The following is a 12,591-nucleotide window of genomic DNA, read 5'->3' on the forward strand; positions in this document are numbered from 1 at the left end:
GCCCGGGAGATGTGGTGCCCCGAGGAAGAGCCCCACTATCCCCGTTCTGCCCCCTGGGAGGGAGGTCTCTGCCTGAGAGCAGATCTGTGTCCTCGTGGCTTCGTTCTGCTCTGAGGCGGGACTTGGCGTTAGGGACTGAAGCTCAGGTGTTTATGCCTTTCCAGAATTTGTCTGAATTTAATCAGGGTTTTGTTGCCGGTAACTGCGTGTATGTATGTGCTTGGTTTCAGCTGAGTATGTGGTGATGATGCTTTCTGTATCCTCTCTCCCTCCTCCCCGCCCGCCCAGACTGAGCACCTTCTCTGCACCAGGCCGTGTTCCATGCTAAGGACACAAAGACAATTCAGAAATGGTCCCTGTCCAGGGGCGCCTGGGTGGCTCAGCGAGTTAAGCATCTGACTCTTGATTTTGGCTCCAGTCATGATCTCAGAGTTTTGAGATCCAGCCCCACTTCTGGCTTCGTGCTAGGTGTGGAGCCTGCTTTCTTTCTTTTCTTTCTTTCCCTCTCTTAGAAGAAAAGGAAAAAGAAAGAAAGAAAGAAAGAAAGAAAGAAAGAAAGAAAGAAAGAAAGAAAGAAAGAAAGAAAGAAAGAAAGAAAGAAATGGTCCCTGTCCATGAGAAACAACTCATGTATTTAGGGAGGAAGATAAGCCAAGAGGTTGTAGTAAGAGAACACAGGCATGGATGGGGCCACAGACATTCTGGGAGCACAGAAGGGAGCCTCTAGTCTCTCAGGGGCTCCACGAAAGGCTATCGGGATACCATGTACTTGACCTAAATCTTGAAAGTGGGGGAACTCACACCAGCTTGGGGAAGGGTGGATGCTGGAAGAAACTTTGTAAGAGTAGCTGCTGTTTTTCAGCAGGTGGTACTGGAGTGAGCAGGACAGTCATCTACTCACTTGTGGTGGACTCGAAGAGATCACACAGTTCTTTGTTAAACACGATGGAGGGGCGCCTGGGTGACACAGTCTGTTAAGTGTCTGCCTTCGGCTCAGGTCATGATCCTGGGGTCCTGGCATCGAGCCCCATGTCAGGCTCCCTGCTCAGGAAGAACTCTGCTTCTCCCTCTCCCTCTGTCCCCCTCCCGACCCTCCGCTCATGCTCTCTCTCTCCCCAATAAATGAATAAAGTCTTTAAGAATAATGGTTGAGAAGACGCATTACCTGGAATGGCAAGCAATGCAAGGCCGTCGAGGGTGGGGAGATGAGCCCCTTCTATGCCCTTCAGACTCCTGGAGGAGTGAGTTCAGCAAAGGAAAAGAACACTTAGTCAGTGCCTACTGTATGTCAGGTGACTTTCAAAGTTACCTCATTGAGTCCTCAGCCATGGCTCTGACCCCATTTTATAGCTGGGGAGACTGAGACTCAGGTTAAGTAGCTTGCCCAGGCAAAGAGCGGGGCTTGGAACCACAGTCTCTCCGGCTCAGTTCCCAAGCCTGTCCTTTGTAGGCATGTCTACGAGAATCGTCTATCGAGAACATAGCTTGATGGCTAACAGACTTCTTGTCAAGGATCATAAACTTGGAAATCGATATTATTGAATTCTATTATTCCAGAAAAAAAGAACTTGGATGCCCGCCCCTTTCAAAAGAAAAATAGCACACCATCGTGAGATGGACTATTAATATACATTGTCATGACATCAGTACCGCAGGATCCTTCTTTTGGAGAGCCAGGATGTTGCTAATTTGCATACTGTTTTGCATTCGTTTGCATCCACTCTCCATATGCAAAATCAAATGCAGCTAATTAGTGCAACCTTGTTACAATGAGAAGCAGGCCCAGCCTCCTGTGCCAAGGCCTACAGAGCCCAGAAGAGGGACCAAAACTACCCAACGCCAGTCACATGCTGGGTCGGACATGCCGGAGAATGGGGAAAAGGATGCATGCCCTGAATGAAAAGTAAGGTAGCTGAGTATCTCCCTTTTTCAAATATTATCACTTTGAAGTAACTATTGCAGAGAAAGGAAGAGATCAAAGAATGTGGCCAGAATTCCGCTTCAGGTAGAATTCCATTGGAGAAAGAGCATAGGATTTGGAGCCCAAAGGCATCAGGTGAAGTCGGTCTTGGAGACTGGCTTTGCCACTTAAAAAACGGAGGAACCTTTCATTTGTGACAACATGGTTGGACCCAGACGGTATTACTCTGAATGAAATAAGCTGGACGGAGAAAGGCAAATACCGTACGATTTCACTTAGATGTGGAATCTAAAAAATAAAGCAAATGAATGAACAAACAAAGCAGAAACAGACCCATCAGCGCAGAGAACAATCTGGTGGTTGCCAGAGGGGGGCGGGTGGGGGAATGGGCAAAATGGGTGAAGGGGAGAGGGAGGAACAGGCTTCCAGTCACAGGAGGAGTAAGTCACGAGTATGAAAAGTAAGACGATAGGCAGTGCTCTAATAGTGCTGCGTGGTGACAGACGGTCACTGCCCTGTGGTGAACGTGGCATGACTTACGGAGCGGTCGTCACGATGTCCTCCTGAAATCAGTGTAATGCTGAGTGTCAGCTATACTGCAATAAAAACAAACAAAACAACAACGACAAAAGCAAACCATGGGAGCTTGCCCTTCTCGGACTTGTAGGGATTGAACAGGAAAGAGTGGACAAGAATGGACTTTGCAAGCACTCATGCACAGTACAGGTACGAGGGCTCTGAGCCATGCTTCATGATGATGCAGGGTAGTGCCAGGTCCCGTCAGGGTCTGAGGCTCACAGCCTTGCAGGTGTGATGGGGAATATGCCAGCGTCTGTGTCCCCGTCTCTGTGTGTTGCTCTCTCTGTAAGCTAGCGTTCCGTGATACTGTGATATGGACCAAACACCACGCTAAGTACATCACACTCATTATTTCATCTAAAAGTTCCCATGACCGCCCTGAGAGGTGTGACTTTTTATGACCCCGTCTTATAGATGGCCCCATGGCAAAAATGTGCTTGCCAGGGGTACCAGCAAATTCTTGCTGAATAATTGGAACCCTCTTTCTCCTGAGCAGTGAGGGCGACATTCCTGGTTTTTCTCCACCATGCCCCAACCGCCCCCACCCAGATCCCTACGTTTCCAACCTCTATGTAGATCATGGTCTTTCGACTCAGCTCCTTCTATGCCTAGGTAGGATCATTTTGATTTGGTCTTGGCTTTTTCTACGGCCATACCACCCTGAACGTGTCCGATCTTGTCTGATCTCGGAAGCTAAGCAGGGTCGGGCCTGGTTAGTACTTGGATGGGAGATTTGGTCTTGGCTTTTGTTCTATGTCACGGGTGGACTCTTTTTTTTTTTTTTTTTTTCAACTGTCCATTTGGATGGGACTTGAGTATTTCAGCCCCGTAATTACATTTCATCACTTAGGATGGTACATTCTGCAAAAAGCAGCTCCCATTTACCAAGGTAGATTGCATTATTGTTCACAAATATTCATTGCGTCTCCTGGGGGTAGAATTATGTCTTCCTACCCCATGGAGACATGGCCAGGCCATGTGGCTTGGCTCTAGCCAATGACACATAGGTGAGAGTGATATGCATCCCTATCAGGCAGAAGATGGCATGTGGTCTGTCATATCGTCCCTCCTCCCCCTTCTGACCTGATGCCAGGCCATGTTCTAAATAGAGTCTGCTCCACAACTGGGTCATGGAGTAGAGGCCAGGTGGAACCAGTGGGGGGTAAGTCTTGTGGATAAGGCATGAATCTTTACTGCTGTAAGCCTTTGAGACTCGGGGATTATTTGTTATGGGAGAATAACAACCTATCCTGATGAAACATTCCCTTTCTTTGAATATTATGAGTTTAACTCTCACAGGATGGCCTTTCTCCTAAATTCAGGAGGCATGTGATTAACACCCCTGACTGCAGTCATAACTGTAGAGAGTTGGGCACTCATCTCCAATTGCTACTACTCAAAATATTTTGTACATCCGTTTTGGAAACTGCTTTCGGGTTTTAAAGGTCCAACTCCTACTGATAACAGCTAATGCTTCACAAGCATTATCTTACTTAATCCTGGCAACAGCCCTGGGAAGTCGGTACTCCTGATTTTCATTGTCCAGACAAGGGAAACAGAAGCTCAGAAATGTTCAGGAATGACTCAAGATCACACAGCTAAGAGGAGGGCCAAGATTGAAATCTGCGTTGGTCTCAGGCACAAACCCTCATGTCATGATGTTCTGCTTCTACTGTATTCCACCAGAGTGGGTATTAATGGCCTGAGTCACATACCTTGCTCATTAGAAGTGACAGGAAACATTTTGACTGCTGATGAAAATCGAAATAATGATTAAGCAATGAAAATGACAGTGGACTGAATACTAGAAGGTAGGGGGTCAGTGTGTAGCTGTTTCTTACTAGTGACCCTACTATGTGACCTTGGGCCACAGTTTCATCTGCAAAATGGAGCACTTGTCTCAGACTACATAGTTCATGGATCTGGCTGATGGGAACCTATAAGACCTTGAAAGTATATACAAACCATTGTCTGTCTGTGTATTTCCCCCCCCCCCCCCGCTGGGTGGAGGGTCTTAAATATTTGTTAGGGCCTGGCAGAGGTCTGTGGCCCCAAAGAGAAGCAGGGCTCTAATCCGCTCATTTGTTGAGTATGATTTACCCTTTTCCTGAGAAGTGTGTAGAGACAGGGAGGATTCGGTCTGACTAAATCATCGTTGAGTTGTGTAAGGTGAGTGTCAGATTTATCAAAGAATCAGTGGAAGGCAAGCTGCATCATTTCACTAGAAATAATCCTTAAAAAATGTTTCTGTCTCACATTCCTGTGGCTCCCTCGCTGCTCCCTCCGCACAGAGCTGTTGTTTCGTCTCCCAGGCCAGGCGCTGTGTCACTCGTTGTGGCCATTGGTCATTTCCTGTCTCACCGTGCCAAATAATCATGTTGTTTTGACTGGGATGAGAATGCGTCCAGAGCCGAGCGCTGAGTCCCTCAGTAGCTGGCAGATGTGTTTCCTTGAGTGTGGGAGGGAAGGAAAACATGCTCACTGAGCCTCCACACTCTGCCAGGCTCTCTGCTGGCTATCCGCTCATTGGTTCACTCATACATGTCTGTTTCCGACCAGTATTTACTGGGTATCCATCACGCATTGGCCATTGTTCTTGGTGCTGGGGATATAGGAGTGAACAATCGGACCAAAAAAAAAAAAAAAAAAAAAGTCCCTCCCCATTCCTGGGATTTATGTTCTGGTAGGAGAGATAAAATATATTACTAAAAAAAATTAATAAAAAAGATATGCTCCTCACATGCCACTTCGGATGGGGTAGCAAGATGCTGGGCATAGGAGACACCCCCTATTCCAGATGAGGAAACTAAGCATTCAAAGCCTTGAAATAACCAGCCAGGGTCACATGGCAGGGAAAGGATGGACCTGAGCTCTCACGTTAGGTCTTTCTGACTTCTGCTTCACTTCACCCACAGAAAGCAGTGGCCACCACCTAAGAGCTGTCCTTCAGCTGTGACCCACTGGGCCAGATGTTCCTGAGGCTAATTCTATCCTGATGAAGATCTGAGTTTACATGAAGAAGGCTGGCTCCTTATCCTCTATACAGCCAGTTTTGGGAAGTGTGGGGTCATTATTGGTTCAAAGAACTGCTCTGCCCCTTCTACCTCTACTTCTCCTTGAACTCTAATTGCATACATTCTGGATTGTGCCTGATTTTTTCCCACAGGGCTCTGAGCTTCTGTGTATTTTCTTTCACTACTTTTAATCTCTGTTGTTTGGATTGGATAGTTTCTGTTGATTTATCTTGCTATTACATATTCCATTTTCTTCGTTCCTTATGTGATCATTCATCAATACCATATTTTGAAAGTTTTTTCCTGATAATTACAACATCTGTTCCCACGTACTGTCATTTCCTATAGTCTGACTTTCTTCCTGAGTGTGAATTCTTCTTATCTGTTTGAACATGGTGTGATTTTTGGTTGAAAACGGGGCGTTGCAGGTAATACATTGTAGTAATTCTGTATTATGTTGTGTTCTTCTAAGGATTATTGATTTTTTTTGTTAGTCAGTAGCACTTAACCTGCCTGTCTTGAAAGGTATGTAGTACACGATATTTTTGCTCTATTCCTATGGCTACTTTAGCCTGGCTCTAGGGAGTCTTTCAGATGCTTGCATAACTTGGTTATTTGTCAAGAATTTGGCAGCAACAGAACGGACACTTTCAGTAATTTTGTTCCCTAGGGTGCCCCCCCATCCGAATTTCTAATTTTTCTGTTAACCCCAGGTTCTGTTGCCTGAGATTTCATAAGATTTCAGCTTTCTGCTCCCCAAGCTGTGTGAAGTGGCACAGAGTTAAAAAAAAATAGAACAAAAGAGAACAGAACACTCACAGATCTCATCCCTTGTCCCTTTATCTTTAAAGAGTAGACTTCCCTCCTCATCCTCTGTGCTTATTGCTGGCCAGTCTGCCTCTCTCCCATGCTTGCAGAGTTTAGCTGTCAGCCAGGGATTTGGGCAGAATTTATGCTCGATGTTTGCTTCTCATCACTTTGGTGGTTCTCTCATTGCCAGGAATTCCTCTTTAAATTTCCACCTGCTTTCACAAGCTTGTATTCTGATCTCTGACCCATTGGGTCACAGTTATAGCTATGGAGATTGTGGAGAACTCTCAGATCAGAAAGCCACACATTCTTAATTTTTCTCCCTCACAATTGTAGTTTTTTCCAAGATTAAATTCTCCTCTGGCTTCTGCTTTTGGATGCTTTCCAGGGTCATTAGATAGTGTTTTTTTTTTTTTTTAATTCACTTTTTATAATCGTCATCTACAGTAGGATTCATAGGACCCTTTCATTCCCATGCCATCGCTCCTAATTAGATCAGACTCCGGGAAATATTGAGGATGTACAGGGTGGGGTGAAGCGCTTGTCTGCTTCAGACACTGTGCTTAGCTGAGTTCATCGTTTGGACTCTGGTCTTGGGTTATTCCTCTTAGTTCGCTATGTAATTCATAGGAGCCATGTCCTCAAGTAAAATGTAAGCTCTTAAGGGTGGGGCTTTATGCGTAACAGAGCCAGAGTAGACAAAGAGGCAATAGTGATCATAATCCTTGCTTGCAAGAAGACATCAGTCCCACTGGAGTAACATGGAGATGAACTTGAAAGTACTTTCAATAGTTTAACGCCAACCCTTCTTGGGCTACAGGAGTTCAGGTCCTATTTGTTTTGCAATACATCAATTTAGGCCAGAGAAGATAGAATATAATGGAAAGCATCTGTATCCAAGTTTATGCAATGCTGTCATTCTCTTCTTATTTATTTATTTATTACCTCTCACTTCTTTCGCATCTCTGATGGACATGTATCGTTTCTGTCTGCCAGTACCCATCCTCCCTCTTGGTCCAACATCTCAATTTTTCCTAGGGGAGCCAACCACGATGTTTCCACATGAGTGGTGATTGAATGGGGTGGGTATGCATCCTAGCTAATTAGAGTATCCCCTTCGTCTGACCACGAAGATTAGTTAAAGAATGCAGTGTGATCCAAGTTGGTGCCCTGAGATTCACTCCCAAGACTTTTGTTAGAAGGTTGGGGAAAAACATGTTCTCCTTCATTTGGGTTGATGAGAAAGTAGGATATAAATGTTGCTAGCTTCCCACTACCAGTAACTACACATAAAAATAAAAGCAAAGTGGATCTGGCCGTTTTTTCCTTTATTCTTATTTCTGGAACTATGGAAGCCACATTGACGTCTCTGGGGAAGACTCTGCTTCAGGGAAACAAACACAAGAGAAGTTAGACTTGAGAGATGGAGACTCCGATAGTTATTAATTTGGGCTCCTGGAAGCAGATCTGCTTGGAAATTTTTCATACCTAAAGTATATACCTAGGTTTTATAGTTATTTGAACTTATAAATGCCTTTTATGCTTAAGCTAATGTGAGTGGAGTTTCTATCATTTATAACCCAAGAAGCTCTGCCTGAAAGAGCCTGTCTCTTCAGCCCCTGCAAGATAAGATTAGAATTTAAGGGCTTCACAATTTTAGTGGGTTGAACAGGGTCCCCACAAAATTCATGTCTACCTGGAACTTCAGAACGTGACCTTGTTTTGAAATAGCGTTTTTACAGATATAATTAGCTGAGGATTGAGATGAGGTCATAGTGGGTTTTAAATCCAATGGCTGAGGTCCTTGTAAGAAGAAGTGAGGACATGCAAAGACAAAGACTAGAGAGTGATGGAAAGATGGGGTAGAGATTGTAATAGACCTATACGCCAAGAAGCAAAGTGTTGCCAAGAGCAACCAGAATTTGGAAAAGGCAAGGAAGGATCCTCTACCAGAGCCTTTAAGGGGAGCGTGGCCCTGTTGACAGCTTGGTTTCAGACTTCTGGCCTCCAGATATGGATAGAATCTATTTCTGTTGTTATAAGCCACCCAATTTGTGGTCGTTTCTTACCTACAGCTGCAGGGAATTAATGCCATGGTCTAACTCCTGCCTATCGTTCCAGCCTCATTGTAGAGGCCACAGAGCAGAGCAGATAACCCTGCAGGTCCTTAGGCCGGCTTTCTGGACTCAAATTTTAGCTTTTTTCACTTCACCATTCTGAGTCTCATTTATCTCCTAGAGCTCATGATTGTGATAACTTGCCTCTGAAGGTTGTTGTGAGATGAGGAGGAGTTCTTATTTTAAGGCACAGGAAGGACTTTGGGGCACAAGCACTCAGTCAGTGAGAGCTATTATTGTGGTGGGGGTGGTTGTGGTTGTGTATCGTCATCTTCATCCTCACTTCTCCTGCTCTGTCCTCACAAGTGCCACCTAGCTCAACTATAGAAAATTATCTGTCGTTCCTCAAATGAAGTGGAGAGCGATCAAGGAATGTCTTGCTCAAGACCCATCACTGACCCTGTGTCAGATTTGGATTCAGATCCTGGTTTACCAGCCTCCACACTATGCACTATGAATCACTCCAGAGCAAAGCTAGCGGATGGCACGGAAGGATCTTCCCTAGGTTCCCCTCTTTGCTGTTCTCCTGAGCCCTCTCCTCTACCTCTGTCAAGTCTTTTGATACTGTTCAGTCATCAAACTGTGGTCTTCGTTGATGGTGTGCACTCAGAAAAGTGTTTGTGGCTTTTCCAGAGGCAGCCAGACTCTTCTTCCCTGGGATAATAGGCCCCTCTTCCTGTCTCTAAAATCAGGAAATAGCTTTGTTTTCTTGGGGGGGGGTGGCTGTGGTTTTAAAAACTCATTACTTCCATTTGTGATATTTGCAATCAGTAAGACATCCCCTAAAAGCACTTTTATAAGCTCAGAAAGAGACAGACTGGGAAAGAAGCCTCGTAAACCTGCAGCTGATATTTCTGATAAAAGCATTCAGGGAACATGGTCGTATTTACCTCCACATACTGCAAACCTCACTATCAAAACCCAGTATTGATCTTGTCTTGGTCTCTGTCAACACAGTTACCCCTTGGGGCAATATGTCCTGATTTTCTATCTCAGGACAGTTTGGAATGAAGAAACGACTTTCTGACATTTCCACCTAAGAAGTTTTCTTTGTGCTGAGGATATTTTTTTTTTAAATACTCTGTCAACACCCCAGAGTGTGGCTACCATAACTTATCTATGATATATAGATACAGATATGCACACATACACACATACATATGCACACACATACAGATACATTATGTAAATTACATTGGAAATATATCAAAGACTATCTCTTCACCCGTCTGCATGGCTCTAACTCTCTCTTCAGTTTACCCATCTCTCTCATCCGTGTTTGCCCATTTCTATCTCTGACCTCTTTATCTCACACTCAAACTGCCATTGTCTGACTGTCTGTCAGGAGAAAATAATTTTTCCCCTATGCCTATGAAAAACTGCCAATCTTCTTAACTTTTCCTCCCTTCCAGGTTGCTATGTGTGAATCTGGAAGTTTTTATTTTTTCTCTCCTTCTAGTACCATAGCCAGCCTACCAAGTTTGAGTCTGTAAGGTTTGAGGAACAAGGGCCAGCAAACTTTTCCTACAGAGGACCAGACAGTTATTATTTCATACTTTGCCAGGCATTTGGTCTCTATTGCCATCATGCAGCCTTGCCGTTGTTGTGGGCAAGATGATGTGTACATGGACAGTATGCCTGTGTTCCAATAAAGTTTTGCTTACAAAGATAAAGTAGTTTGCCCACTCCACTCTTTGTGGGAGATGAGATGCTCTTTGGTGTATTTCTCATTTCCTTCCTTGGTCTCACTCTTTTCATGGGTGGTCCCAGATGACTGGTAAAATACAAGTGGAATCTGAGCTTGAACTAGCACTGCCTGAATCCCAGCTCATGCTTATTCCCACTTTAACACACATCCTCTCCTGGGACACGATTTTGATGAGAGTTCACCCTCCCTATCCAAAACCCTTTAATGGTTCCCCTTTGCCCACCTGGTAAGGAGTCATTCTCTCAGCCTGACGTCCAAGCCCACCAAAGTAGGATTCCAAGCTCACTCTTCCAGGTTCTGGTCCACTGGGTTTTACTTAAAATTCCCACTGCATCTATCATTTTTGTCCGTCACTCTCCAAACATCTTATCTGTGTTTCTATTGCTGTTCCCAGCTCTGTACGGCTTCCCTGCCTGAACTCCTTTTTTTAATTGTCCTACCTTCTTTCTGTCTTTCTCTACTTTCAAGTCAATTCCATCTCCAATTAATGGAACCTGGGGGGACTCTCACATTTATGCTTTTATGGGCCCCCTTACCTAAAACTCTCTAATGACTTTTGGCCATATTCACCGTGGCTCTCCAAGCCCACTGACTACCATGACCCCTTCCCCAGCAAGTCTCTCCCATGGCCTCCCGTCTCTGCATACACCTAGCTTTGGGGGCGTCCTATGGCCCTGTTGGCACTCCCCCACCTTGGTGACTTCTTCTTGGAACAGCCTTCTTTTTCTCTAAGTAGTTGTATGACTAATTTCCTCCCATCATTCATGCTCTGCTTATGTACGCTCTCCTTCAAGAGCCCTTCTCTGGCTGCCTAATCTAATGCAGCATACCCAAAGCCATCATGAAACCTTCTTCATTTTTTTCCTAATAGCCTATATTTAAATCCTGACACTATATTATATATTCATTGATTTCTTTTCTCCTCAACTGAACGGTAAGCTCCTCAAAAAGAAGGTCCTTAATGCTTTGTTCACCAAACTGATCTAATGTTTAATCAACATTGTTGACTGAAGGAGGCCAGCAGAGTGAAACTTAACTATGGGGAAAACAGAAAAAAATGAGCATCAGATGACTGGTTGTGCAGGATCTTTTTATGATCTCTTCGAGCTCTGAGATTTGGTGATTTGGGGTGATACCATCTCTCTCTGAAAGTCAGCTCATCCTCCTGACTTCTGCATTTCTGTTAATGGGTCCATCATTCTTTCATCCACCCAAGTTTAAAAATGCATCCATCTGTTAAAGCCTGTTATCAGGCCCTCTTTCCATTCTTCAGCTTGGCTTCCTCTGTGTGTTGGCTTCATGCCACTGGCAGGCTGTCTCTGTGGGGCAGAGAGGATGGCCACAAATATTTCCAATTCATTTTCTCCCAGTTTAGCAACATCAGCTAAAAAGGTACTTCTCTTCCCCAATGTCTATGCATCAATCCAGGAAAAGATACTGAGTCACATTCTGGCTACTGTGTTGTCCTGTTATTGCAGGGGATTGGTTTTTATGATGGAGCTTTTTTATGAGGCTAGGGTTTAGGGTGGGCTACCCTGACTGAAGTTTCCATAGGGCCATGCAGAACAGGGATGGGGGATGTCCTCCAAGGAAGCAGAGGTATTGGACAGACACAAGCAGCCTGTGTCCACTCCATAGCTCTTGGGGCCCTGGGGTTGCAGCACTGTGGATGTAGGAGGCTCTGGAAGAATTGGTTGGGTTACTGAGTCCCTGAAGCCAGGATCTTTCTCCTCCTGAACACTGTCTGTAGATGACTGTAAGCTGGACTTTCCAAAATGCACCACCCTTGTTCTTCCTATTTGCATCTGGCGTTTTCTCTTCCTGGAATGAGCTCATGCCCACTCAGTGTGAACCCACATGGGAGAAGTGCTTTACTTCAAGATGCATTCCCCGAAGCCCTTCTAAAATGTTTTCTGAGGCTCCTGCCCTTGAATCTTCATGGCCTCCGATGTGTGTAGATCTTTATTTTGTGTACTTGTTTCCTCTAAGCTCACACATTGAGCATACAGGCTTCCTTCTTCTGATATGTTTTTGTATCCTTTCTTGTTCGTAGAATGTTGCTCTCACATAGAAGGCACAGTTAATGTTTGTTGGACTGAATCCAATTGAGCTGAATTAAACATGCTGCTCTTCCCAAATTCTTCAATCTGTATCGTTCATTTAATATTTCCCTTCGTCAGCTCCACTTGTTAATTACTTGTGTAAGCATATTTGTCAAACTTGTATCACCATGAGCCAGCGTGGGACCTTCACAATATTCGGTTCTTAAAGGATGTGTTCAACATGATGAGTGTTGACCATGTGCCTATGAGAAGCCAGGCTCTGAGTTAAGGGTTGTGGCTGTGACAGAGAACGTGGTTGGTCTAGTTGCTGCTTTCACAGGGCTTACATTCTGGTCTGGGGGTCAGATGATGGAATGCGAGCTGCTAGAGCAGCATGTTG

Source organism: Mustela nigripes, chromosome 3 (genome assembly GCF_022355385.1).
Source record: "Mustela nigripes isolate SB6536 chromosome 3, MUSNIG.SB6536, whole genome shotgun sequence".
NCBI lineage: Eukaryota > Metazoa > Chordata > Mammalia > Carnivora > Mustelidae > Mustela > Mustela nigripes.